We start from the raw sequence: 13,439 nt of genomic DNA, 5'->3' as shown, positions 1-13,439 counted from the left end.
AAAAATGGAGAATTTGTGCAGTTTGGTCTCAAAAATCCAGTGTCCCTTCCTTTTGGTTTGAATCCCTCCTTGTTGCTAGTTAAGGAAGTGAAGAATTGACTAAGAGAAAAAAATAATTCATTATCTTACTAGACCAATTACTGGATACTACTGTCTTGTGTACCACAGGGAAGGAAGGGGGCAAAACCCACAAAAATATAGCTTTAAGTGTTATTTTAAAAGATTCTGGAAATAATTTTTGATATGGAGGAATAAATACTAAGAAAACACACACAGCAAAATGCAGGCAAGTCTGTCACAGTTTACTCTCAGGAAAGGACCCTAACAGCCTCCAGCAATAAAAGCCACAATTTTCTAGCCAAAGAAAAAACCCAGAATCCTCCTCCACCTCGAACACATTAAGCTATTTGTTAAAGTGCCTCAAGGAAGCTCAGGGATGCTAGTGAATAGTAAGATAGCAGAGGTACCATAATGATGAACACAGCTCAAGAGAGACCAATGAGTCTTTCCAGATATCCCAAATTGACCTGGATGCTGGGGACTCCACAGCAAGTGTGACACAGAGTACAGAAAAACTATAAATCTTGGCTGCTGAGCACACAGCACAGTTTTTGACAGCAGCATACTCGGGACTGGCAGGAAGAGTACTGTCCACTTTGTGACCCAGACAGACTTAGCAAGTCGAGAAATATTACGCTAGGAGAGGTTTCAAAGCGAGTTTCACAAGCAATTCATCACCAAACTCTTGCATTTTCATTCAATACAGAAAACACATGAGACGAAGGATGAAAAACTTTATATACTATAAAATTAGCAAGTTTTCCTGCTCATACACATTAGGATCGGGACATCATAAAAGAGGAACCAGATAGCCTTCAGGACAGAAGGATAACAAGTATTATAAACCAACAGTGTCACAAGCAAGATCACACATTTGAGAACTAATAGACAATTCTGCTTTGAACCACTGACTCATCAGGTGGCAAAAGTGAGAAAGGGGAGTTTTAACACAGACCCCGATTACCACCATGACGAGACCATTCAAAAAGTAGATGTGAATTCAGAATATATCATGCACACAGGGTGTGAGGTCCTGGTGCCTCATTCTGAGTCCTTCCCCCTGTAATCAACTGCCATAGAAGTAACATCTGCAAATGACAAAGTCCAACACGTTTGCTTTTGCTTTTTTTTAATATAGGGATTGGCAAGCTCCCAAATTTAATGGTCTTAAAACATCTATAATTCGAATGTTTGGAAATAGCTCAACACACTTTGCTCTACTTCACATGCTTCTGGGACACAAACTTTTACTCAGTGACTATTCACAGAACGCCAAATAAACATTCCTCATCTTTGTTGACTGAGTCCTCCTGGCACCTCTATGTGTGAAAGAAATGAAAAAATAAGCTAATGAAATCCCAAAGTGGACAGAATACTTACCCAAACTCAATTCCTCCCTCCTATTTCTCAGAGGGGAAGGGTTGTTTACTTTAATCGGAAGATTACATTTGTTAATCAAAGGATAAGGGGAATCCTGTCTACCTCGCACATCTTATCTGCATGCAGATTTAGGAGCATGGCCCAACTGAAGCCCCATGTATGGCAACACAAATGAACTACCTCTATATTAAGTCACCAGATGTAATCCTGACAGCAACTCCAAACTCTCGGTTTTCTTCTGCTCTGATCTCTCTCTTTCTCTTGCCTCCCTCTCCTTTTGCTTTGATGACTTTGACAGCCAAGTTCTTGGAGAGTTACTCCAGGTTACAAGATGTCACCTTTAATGGAATTCAAAGCTTTAATTCAGAAAGTGGCCACTCTTGACCTCTGGCCCCACTGCCACCCACTCTGCCACCCCCCTCCTTTCTCCATCGCCATGGAAATGAATAGCTGAGCGAAAAAATGGGAGCAGGCAAAGTCTAAAGCTTTTCACAGAGTCCCCCAAAGAAAGATGAATGAAACTCATTCATCACCGAGCAAGGGACGCAGAGAGCAACGCTAACTGAAAAGCAAGCCAGAGGGAGAGCAAGCAAGGGAGAGAGGCAGATTGAGATAGAAAAGGTTACCTCATGCAGGAAGTTATGTGATTTGAAAAAGCAAAGCACAGGAGGTGTGAGGGAACATAGTTCACTCGCAAAAACTGCAGATTCTGCCAAGAAAGATGCTGTTATTTGGGGAGGAGGGATTATTTCCTCAGCCTCTTCCCCAGATAGAATTTCTTGTCAGACTACCAGGAAAGGATGGAAATTTGAGGGGAGAAGGAAGAAATGCCTGAAAAGGAGTTGCAGTGAAAGACTAAAGGATGGGCAACTCACTGCAAGGAAAAAGTACAATTAGAAACAAAGTGTGTTTGTAGTATTTAAATTTTCTTCATCAAATCTCCTTCATTGGAGCTATTTTGCCCACAATGTATATACCTGCTGTGCCATCCCATCACCTCTGCATCACATAGCTTGATACATGACATCAATCAAACACCAAGGCAATTTTTAGCATTGGCGAGCAAATGCCCTTAAGAGGCAATAGCTTATTCACTCTGACACAGCACTGGTTTTCTGGTGTGTTCATCTAATTTCCCCTTTTCTCACAACCTCACCACAACTGCATTGGCAAAGATCTTCTGAAATAGATGCACAATCAAAGAAAAAAAAAAAAAAAGTTAAATGAGTCCGTGTAACCCAATATCAGACAAAGGAAAATGTGCCGCTGCATGCCATCCTACGTAGCTGAGGGAGCCTGCTGATGCCAGTGACAGAAAGGCAGGAAGAGGAAAGGAAAGGGAAGTCCGAGATGCAGCATCTCCAAAGAGCTTATTTGCCTGTACCACTTGAAAAAGAGATAAGCAGGACAGAAGGAAGGCAAGAAGCAGTGGCAAGTGATTCCCTAAACTCGGAATCTTTTGTGGAAGCATTAGACAAGCTTCGTAGATTATACTAGGATACTTATATCGTTAATGACTTCACAGAATAACCAGTCATAAGCATATGTCTCAAGCATACAAAAAACTATGCAGAATCCTGCAGGATACTTTGGGATGGTTATGGGAGAAAAGCTGCAAAGTGCAGATCTCAGTAAGAGGCAAATTCTTACCTAAAACTGCCTTTCTGCCTTATCCTAACAGAAAAATGATAACACAGTCCTTCTTTTCACTGAAGGCCTGTCCAAAGCTTACCTGTTACGTACAAGTCAGAAAAGAGCCTACGTAGAGATTAAGGGAAAACTCCAGGAGTTGCCCCTTACAGAGCAATTACCATTCTCAACCATAAGATTTTTTTTCCTCCTTCCAGAAGCTAATCAGGCATGATTCTCTTTCATTTCCCAATCCCTTTGCCACAATTTAATTCCTTTTTTAGTGTTTTAGTGAAAAAGCACTACCCCAGAGGCGGGAATCATTAAACATTAATCATTGTTAAGTCAGTGAACAAGATGCCAAGCCAGCCTTCCTGGGAGCGGCATTACCACTTCTGCAGGACAGTGAGTTCAGACTTAAGCTTCAGTTTTCTGATAATCTGTATTACCCTCCATGGTGGCTCATACTCTAGCTCTAGCCTGAGCTACTCCGCAGATACCTCAGTGAGCGAAGTTCGAGCACATAAAGCAAAGTGCTCACTTCAGTACACACGGTTTATACAGCATATACAGCCAGTGAGTCACTGTAAGAGGGATCTAGTATAATCACAAAGCCTTTTGTAAAAAGAAAAATAGAAGTGACAGCTTATATACAAGTGAAATAAAAGTGGCATTCTCCATTGTTCTCAAGTCTCTCTTCCACATCTATCAGAACGTGCTTATCAAAAATGGAAGCAGGCACAGTAACGCTCCTGTTCACCTGCTGAAAGTGTACCGCTGAGATGGGATTTTTACCTTGTTTCCTGTTATTCGGGAATCATTCTCTCCAAATACCCAAAGGCTCACTAAGACCACAGGTATGACCTGTTAAAGCTTGTGAAGCATATTCTGCCACTGAAGGATGTCAACACTGAGGACACTATGTAGAATCACTGCTACCTCTCTACACCTCATCCTTCACGAGAAGTAGCTCTGCAGATGCAGAAGAGCCAGAAGGAATGCTACAGGCTTATAGACCGAGGACAGAAGGGAGAGCACTGCAACACGCAGAAGGGGAGAAGAAAGGGCCTGAGCAACCTTAGAGTGTTGCTCCTCCAAATTTGCCTCATTCTTCCTACTCCTTTACCCTGCAGACCTTTTCCTCACTCCCCATCCCACAGGCCTGTACTTTTGCCTCTTCAAAAGTTGCCTTGCAAACAGAAAGAAAGAGATCACTTCAGAAGCATTTTGCTAGTTATCAAAAATTGCTGTTTACACAGGGTATGGCAATAGTTAAAAGGATGATGCTATTCCACACAGGCAGAGCAACCACACAGTTCTGATCTAAACCAACTTGGTTTAGTGCTAAGAACAGATAACAGCAATATTTTAGTGAGGAATTAACCTCTAAATAGTTCTTCTCTCTGGTGGCCTCAGGTTTCAAATTTGTCTTGAATGAAGATGTCTCTTGTTGACCCCTGCTTAATTCCCACTGCAGAAAATCACAGAATCGTTTGGTCAGAAAAGACCTTTGCGATCATTGTGCCCACTGTATCTGTCCATTACTGTTATGATTTGAGTTAAACTAGGAACAGTTTCTAACTTCAGCTAAGTTTCGTCTAAGTAACTTCATTTTATGGAAGTTCATCACATGGTTTTCAGACAGTTTTCCTCTCTAGAAGTGATAACACAGGGCACTTGTATGCAGAAAGACCATTACTTATACTTATTCCTATAGTAACCAAGGCCATCCTCGAGCTGGTGAAAATAAGGCCACGCATACAGGGAGGAGTAGACAGGACAGGTGACTCCAAAATGACCAGCCACACACATCCTACTCGGTATAAAATAGAGAGATCACAAGGGTCTCGCTCTCTTCTTCAGTGGTCAACATCCAGTGAGGACCTTGTCTATACGTTTGCCGCTGATCTCAGATCCCTATGTTCCTGAATACAATTCTTGAGCTCAGCTCCCTCCTCGCCTGGGACCCTTTCCCTCATGTCTGCTCTGCAGTATTTGTGCTAACATATAGTCATCAAAGGGTGGGGCTGCAATTTCATATATTTGTATATATTTTATTACTTATTATTATTGTTGTTACCGTTGTTGCTGTTGTTTCATTTAAACTGTATTTTTAGTTTCCAACCCGCAAGAGCTTTTTTCCTCTCATTTTACTTTCTCTGGGCATGGGGTGGAATGGAATTGGGAGTCCAACTGCTTGATTTTAGCTACCGAAATTGGCCGGGCTGGGGCTAAACCGTGACAACTACTAAACCATACCCCTGAGCAACTCATCTACCCTTCTTTTAAATACCTCCACGGAATGCCTAATAACCCTTTTGGTGAAGAATTTTTTTCCTGATGTCTAATCTGAACCTCACTTGGAAGTTCAGGTCGGCTCTGTGCTGCACATCTGTTTATGTTAGATGGATAGATTTGGTACCGGCAAATTGTGCCACAAATGGCTCCACAGAGGTGGGAAGCTTCATTTGGTCTTCGAAGTAACCAACTTCCTACAATACATTTAAAAACTTCAGTGCTACAAACCATGAAGGACACCTGCATGTCATTAAGTACTTAATGCTGAGCATACAGCTTTCTGGGTCACCATCTGTTCACCAAGAGCACTATCTCCTGGTTGCTGTTCCCCAATCCAGCGTGCTCCAGGCTCTGAACTCTCAGCCTTGGCAGCTCACTATCACCCAAAAGTTAGCATGGATGGATCTTCTGTGTCAGCAGTACAAATTGAAAAAAGCGTACCAAGAGAGAACAATTCAACTAGGCAGAGTTCAGTAAAGTCTGTTTAAGGATTAGGTGCTAATCAGAATAGCTCATAATGTATACACCTGTGTTTGTTTTATTTACTGGTCCCCTTCTAATCTGATTAAAATTCCTGCTTGCCTGGCTATCATAATACTTACTGTCCGTGTTGTTTAAACACAGTTTTCTCTTGTTCTAAAAGGTTTGCTATCTAGGCAACTACTCACATAAGAAAGTTCAAAATTAATGCACCCTCAACAAAGTGTTTTGAAAACACTTTTTGTAGCAATAGGAAGAGATACTTGCGTAAAACTAGAGAAGTATTTCATCAACTCTAGAAATCAAGGATGACCTTCCCTTTGCTCCACAGGAGCCAAGCTGACCCACTGCTGCCATTTCTATCCACAGTTTTCAGCCTAGATCTTCAGCCTTTTGAAGTTGAATCACCATATGGTTCCACTATATCAACATCATCATTAAGTTAGGCAACATTAATCATTAGATAAACCAAAAGGTAATGGGTCCTAATGGTCACTTCCCTAATGGGGAAGCATGACCTTTGCATAAAACAAAACAGGAGAAAGAGAGAACAGAGGCCATTCTAAGGACTGGGGAACCGATTGTAGGCTACAACCACTTTCCACATTACAGACTTATAATTTCTTCTTTCTGGCCCCTGCCTTCCTGACAGAAGTTGTATTACACATGAAAACCCAATTTAAAGAAATGTATTTTGTGGAACAGTTCCATATTCTCAGAGAGAGGAACAAACAAGTTTTGCCATTTGGGAAAATCCTATTTGGGATTTGATATTTCAGAATCTTCTTAAATAAAGCCAGCAATTTATCATAACGATAGCCAGCCCTCAAATTGAACTAGATTTCAAAGCTGCTAAGCTCCTTTATTCTTCTCCATGAGAGAAAATCAGTGTGTCTCTTGATTTTGGAAACAGAACTAGTTTATCCACATGACTAGAAAAGTATAAATAAAGGTCCCTCAATCCTATGAGCAAAGGAAGCCAATAAGGCTGACACCCTCCTACTCTCTAATGCTTCCATTTCCTCAGCCTTGCAAAACCAAGAAGACCTCCTTACCCTTGCTCAGCTTGCACATACACAACTGAATGTGGGCAAGAAATAGCACAGAATGGGGCAGATACTAGCTGCTTTCACTCTGAAGAGATTTGTTTACATTAAAAAAATGACACAATCTACCTGTCTTACAAAGGCATGTTTCTCTTCATTCAGACTCACTTTTCTAAGAGGCTTTATATAGGCAAGACCTGAAAACAATAAGACAGTGCTTGTCTGGAGACCTTTTGCCCTAAAGGCTCAGAGTTTCAGGCATAAGGGCAGCAGCCTCCTGTCTGCTATCAAGAAAATCATTCTTGATTGGAAAGGAAAGCGCATACTTAGCTATCATTCCACTAAAGCAAGGTAAGCAGGGGAAAGAAATTAAAAAAAAAAAAAAAAAAAAAGAAAAGAAAAAAACCCACAAACTTAGAAAGGAAGGTGTAAGCAGCCCTGTACTTTGATGGTAAATGCCCTCCCAGCATGGCCTTTTTAGTTTCTATAATACATGTTTCCCTGTTCACTCTGTTTTTCACATGATGTTTGCCCCTATTCTACTAGGTTTACAGCAGCTGAGTTACAATTTGATATGATAAATGGCAACAGAAGCAGTGTGACTTGCAAGATGTTACAGCCTTTGTAGGAAACAAATTGGCACCTAAATTACAGTATTTGCATATTATGGTTAAAAAGAGAACTCCATTACTTGTTAAAGCAGGACACATTTGCTGTTTTTAAAAACATAGACTTTTGCTTCACTGACTTGCCCACACTTCACCTCTGAGCAGCTGAGAAAAACTCTTCTGTCAAGACAAAATGGATGTGCTTATGCAACAGTCCGAAGTTAGTTCCTTGTAACAATCTTCTAGAATCCACGATTCCCCATTTGCTGTCTACAGTTAGTAAGATGAGGGATTCACTGCCTTCTATGAAAGCTTTTGTGAAATTATCATCCTGCCTCCCACCATCAACACTATAAAAGACTAAATTAGTTTGTAATTGAATTTTTCTTATCATGGCTTTCCCTAGGAAGTTACAGAGGCCTTCAGTACTTGTTATTTTCCTTCCCTAGAAGATATTTATAATGTGGTTATCTGTTCTTCTTGAGTCTGTCAGGCAGTCTAAGCTCTTTTAAGTCACAGAGTAAACTTTACCCTGCCATTAGTTTGTTGGAAAGTTTTTTCCTTTCCTTTCTTTTTTGTGTCTTTTAAAAATGTTGACACCAACACAGAATGCATTATCCTGGCATCTCTCATCAGCACTATCGCCCTAGTCTGGCCCTCTCATGTATATGCCTAAGAACCGGTTTTAGACATTTCTCTACACGAAAAGCCTAAAATATGCTGTGCTAAGACACCTGCATCTTTCTTTTTATCCATGAAAACATGACATGGAAAATGTTACCCATCTCTAAGACACAGATACAGGAAGGAACAGCTGCAAAGAGGCTTCCTGCCTTTTCCTGGCACTTTTCCCCATTTCCAGAAAGGCTGAAAGAGGTCCTCAGGAGGCTCAGGCTGTTAATAAGGATGCCAATGCTCGGTTAGTAATGAGTTTTGCAATATTTAGCATTTCTCTTGAAGACTGAGGTCTAATTCTTCATCAATTTTTAAAAGGAAAAAAATGTATTTTCAGTCTTTAGCTTTAAAGAAAATACTTGAAAGTGTGATCAATGGGTTACATTAAAATAATAAAAACCTATGTAGAAGGCCAGAACAAAAAATCCCATCATTGTTTTGGATTTTCTTCATCTAGTGATTTTTAGGCCAATATTCTGACAGGAAAGGGGGAGGACTGGGGCTGTCAGTACTGTATTCAATGAGTATAATTACACTGAATTAGCGCTAAAGGGTTTAGAGGGAGGAAAAAAATGCTATTCCACAGAGTTAATATAAAGTGAGCTTTCATGTACATACAAATCCACTAGGAGCGAGCTACTGCCTGCTGAGATCTGTTTGAGAGCCAAGGGATTGATTGGACTCGGCCAGCCCTTGCTTAAGAAAAAAGCTGCAGTTGTGAATTACTGTAAAAGTGTATTCACATGACTGATGGGTTTACCCCCACCACCACATTTGTTTCAAAGATCTATTTTGTTTTCTGTGGCAACGGTGCAAATTAACCCATCTCCCAACTGCTGGCTGGATTTTGCAAGACTTGTCCGAGGTCTAGGAGCTCGATAAGGCTTTTATCTTATACAGCCATGTGACCAGGAAAGTGGGAAAGATGTGCTATTTAACACCCAGGCTTCTGAGGAGCACCCAAACACCAGCCTCTTCAAACACTCTGCAAACTTTCTGCTATCAGACCAGTCAGCTCCTCACCTGCCTGGAGAATTATCTTTGAAGGACCTCTGCCTCTGATCTCTCTTGCAGTCTGATACTCCATCCAGTTGTCCTTACATCCGAAAGGACATAAAATACATTTATTTCATCTCTTGCCTTGTTAACCCAATACACTATCAGCAACAGATTTTTTTTTTCTTTTTCCCCGTGGAGGGCAAGAGAAAGCCTGAGCTCTGTATGCGGTAAAGAATCCAGAGACTCCAGGCAGATTTGTGACGGATTTCTCCTCAAGCCTCAGGCATTGTAAATTAGAAGTAGTAGTTAGAATGGCCAAGGGAATGGAGAGAAAAAACAGAAATGGGCCCACATCAAGAACAGCTTCTAAAATGCTCCTGAAATCTTTCGAATTAACGGTATGACACAGAAAGCCACATTTCCATGGAAGCCCAATCAGGCTTGCTTAGGAACAGGCCCATAGTATCTTAGGCACAGCTTACTCAGCCAACAATAAATCTGTTTGTGTCAACTGCAAACTGCTCTGTGCTCTTCCAAGTTCCCAGGAAGGTACTACATACATGAATAAGATTTCTTCTTCCTTTATGAGGTAAATACATTGCTTAAAAAGGGTGGGGGGACCCACCAAACAAACAACAGAGCATTAAATACTGTTAGTTATACCAAGTTGGCTGCAGGCAAGTGAAATGCAACCTTCCCATGCACAACTCTGCAAATACATTTCACACTGTGCAACATTTCATTCCTCTTCCCTGGACTTCCAGAAACTGTGTACTTATCCTGCAGCACCTCCTCTGTATTCACAGTCCTGTTTTAGCTGCAAGGAGAAAGAAAATGATGCATCGCCACCCCAGTCACCTGTGTCACTGTACTCCCTACCAACACAGTGCCAGCATTTCTTAATCACTACAGCATCCACGGCTTCCCACAGTGTGACAGGTCTTCATCCCAGCCCCACCCCTTCACCCACCATCACAGTCCTGGCCCTGGGAAAAAGGTGTAAGAGCACAGCAGGTCAGCTGGTTTCACAACAAACATTAGGCTGAGGGAGCTTCTCAGTGTATCCTGCCTTGGTTTGTCACAGCACATCATAGAAGTTCTCTGTCCTCAGGTTTACAGCACCTTGTAATCCTCTTCGGTCCTTTAGAATCATAGAATAGTTTGGGTTGGAAGGGACCTTAAAAATCATCTAGTTCCGACCTCCCTGCCATGGACAGGGAAGCATCCCACTAGATCAGGCTGCCCAAGGCCCCTGTGCCAGTGCCTCATCATGGTGAAGAAATTCTTCCTTGTGTTTAGTCTAAATCTGCCCCTCTCCAGTTTATAGCCATTGCCCCTAGTCCTATCACTACAAGCCTCTGTAACCAGTCCCTCCCCAGCTTTCCTGTCACCCCCTCAGGTACTGGAAGGTTGCTATAAGGTCTCCTCCAAGCCTTCTCTCCTTCAAGTCTTCTCTTCTCCAGGCTGAACAACCCCAACTCTCTCAGCCTGTCCTCGTATGGGAGGTGCTCCAGCCCTCTGATCATCTTTGTAGCCCTCCCCTGGACCTGAGGATTCCAGAACTGGACACAATACTCCAGATGAGGTCTCACGAGAGAGGTATAGAGGGGCAGAATTATCTCCCCCTGACCTGCTGGCCACACTCCTTTTGTTGCAGCCAGGAAGATGGTCTCTTTCCTAGAGATCATCTTTATCTGCCTTGATAGTTATAGCAGATGTCACAGGAATCACAAATGCCAAACCCAAATGCTGTGATAAGTCTCCGCCTAAAAAACCCAGCCTCCAGAGGGGCAAATGCTGAAGTAGGACCAAATGGGGTCAAACACATTCCAGCCACTACACTAGATTCTCACTTGCAGATACAAATGCTCAGGCCAAAATGTGTCATGACTAAAAGCATACAGTAGCCAGGCTAGTCCCTGTGCATCTAAGTTATTAGTGACTCATACAAACCATGACTAGAGCTCAGCTGTCCTGGAGTGATGGGGTTAGTAGACGAACACTCAGCGTCCTCGGAAGCACATAGAAACTGTTGTCAAACCTTCTCCTCCTATCCTACAATCATGTTTGACTTTTACTGTGCTTGTGATCTCTGTTGCTGTGATCTGCAGGTTCTACACACATGCTTTCTGCTCCATCATGCAAACAGAGTAGGAGGAGAATGGGATCAATGGCAGGCTATGCTGGGACCTCACAGGGCTGCCTGCAGCCTGCAAACAAAACATACGGAAAAGCACACCAAAGATAATGCCATGAATCCTGTATAAGCAAAGTGGGAGGAACACAAGAATAGCAGAGTACATTCTCGGTGGGCTCATATGGCACTGCTGTGTTAACAGGAACCATCAGATCCCATAGACCCACCACCTAAAGCTGAAGGCTCACTCCAGCACTGAAGGCTGGCGTTGTTTTTTTTCACCTGTTGTATGATGAAAACATTTCCATTGAGTTCTGATCAGTACACTATATGAGTGGTTCAGTCCAGCAGCAATAGCAGCTGGATATGAAAAACAGGTGTGCCATTAAGAAAGTTCAAGTTACTTCATTTTCAAAGCCTATGTACAGTGGAGTCCCATTAAAACCAGACATTTTTCTTCTCATTCTACCTAAACAATGATTTACTTAAAAAAAAAAAAGGGTACTTGTTGTCACCCCTTCATTCGACCCACTCAGAGGCACTGTAAGCAAGTGATCTGTTATAAAAGCACCATCAATGACATTAACTGCAAGTTCAGTTGACTCCTGTCACTGCCAACGCTGTGTGTGCATGGCAAAAGCTGTAACACATTTAGCAACTCACCTGATCACAAGGAGCACTCAGCCCTTGTGCCCATTCACAGCAGACTACATAAAGGCTTATCAATAATAGGAATGAGCTCTTTCTTAAGTCCAGCCCAATCCAGTTAACAGGATTATATGGAAATGCCAAGAGATGGAGCTTACAAGTGGCAGTACACTTTATCAAACTTGCATGCACAAGTTTGCTAAAAATGTAGGCAGAACAATCGTATACATCATCGAGTTGAGCTTCGTAACTGCCTCTTTCCTCTCTACATATTCTTTTACGGATGTTTTTCTCCAACTATATGAATTTAGGAAAGGGCTTGTGAGACCTTTGTGATTAGCAATCATTACTATAAATTTTCTTCCACTAGCACGAGAAAAAAATTCTGGTAAATACAGAAGGCCAGTTCTGTGTTCCTTATCAGTTAGCCTTCCTTTCCTACTCTCATTGTATGTTTGTGTAAGTTGATTTGCTTTTGCTGAAGAGATGCCAGCATGTATTAAAAAGGAAAAAAAAATGTTGCACAGAGGCTTTGGGATTGTTTGTTGTGACATTAGTTGGTGATAACACAGTACTGTCCCCTGTATCTCTCGTTCCATCTGTGCACAGTGATACAGCCAGGGGAAGGGGTTGCTCCCAACCTCTGCTGCGGAGCAAACACACACATAGTAGCCCAGTCCCTGACCTTACCACCAACAGAGAGCATGGGAGATAGCTCCAAAATGAAGGATGCGACAAAAGATCACTCTCATTCAAAAAAAACCCCTAAATATTAGCTTAGGGGTTCATTACTTAAAAAACTAATAACCTTAAAGAACCTGGAACGTCACCTTCCTATGTCTTGATTTTCCATAACAGAAATCAGGGAGGGCGTATCTTTTTCCCATAATATGAATAATTCTAGGACCTAAATGAAAGACATTTTAGAAGTGCAAGTGTTACTACAAGAAGTTAATATTAAGAACATTCTCTGTGAGATGCAGGGAGACTGTCAGCATCAGATGAGTTGAACACAATCAGACTTAAGGGAGAATGGGTAGCTTTCACAGAATAGTTCAACTCTGACAACATATTTGTTTTCAAATAGTTGTACATTTGCCACAGCTGAAAAGTATCAGGACATCAGATGTACATGAGAGCAATCAGCTTGCATTTCTGATACCACAGATTCCTGGAGCACAGTTTGCTCAAGTGTTAATCAAAAAGAAAGGTGGTAACATAGAAAGTGTTTATGACAAATTATACAGCCAATCTAAATGTCAATGAGCCTACATACGAACATTTATTTTTACATATACATTTAGTTACTTTGGTGGACTTTAGATCAGGACTTCAGCTAAAATGCTTAGAAGGGATTCTTCTAAAAGGAGAAAACATACAATCTCGAGCTATACTTGCACAAATACCAAGTAAGAATGAGAAAGAATCCAGAAGTACAAATTTTACTTTTCAGAGGGTACATTGGGGGAGAGTTTCCAA

The 13,439-nt window shown here is 41.7% G+C and overlaps 1 protein-coding gene across 2 annotated transcripts in view; it reads right to left on the bottom strand.

Moving 5' to 3' along the window:
- Positions 1–13,439, bottom strand: part of PTN (pleiotrophin) — a 73,054-nt gene that overhangs the window by 47,056 nt on the left and 12,559 nt on the right. The window contains exon 2 of one of the 2 annotated variants that reach the window (XM_054085964.1): positions 1,621–1,778. The exons of the other annotated variant lie outside the window; for it this stretch is intronic. The gene's annotated coding sequence lies outside the window, so the exon portion shown is untranslated. The remainder of the gene's footprint in view (positions 1–1,620; positions 1,779–13,439) is intronic. 2 annotated transcript variants of the gene reach the window in all.

Source organism: Cuculus canorus, chromosome 1 (assembly GCF_017976375.1).
Source record: "Cuculus canorus isolate bCucCan1 chromosome 1, bCucCan1.pri, whole genome shotgun sequence".
NCBI classification, from domain to species: Eukaryota; Metazoa; Chordata; class Aves; order Cuculiformes; family Cuculidae; genus Cuculus; species Cuculus canorus.
Note: the sequence above shows the minus strand (reverse complement) of the source record. Positions and strands in the feature narration are given on the sequence as shown.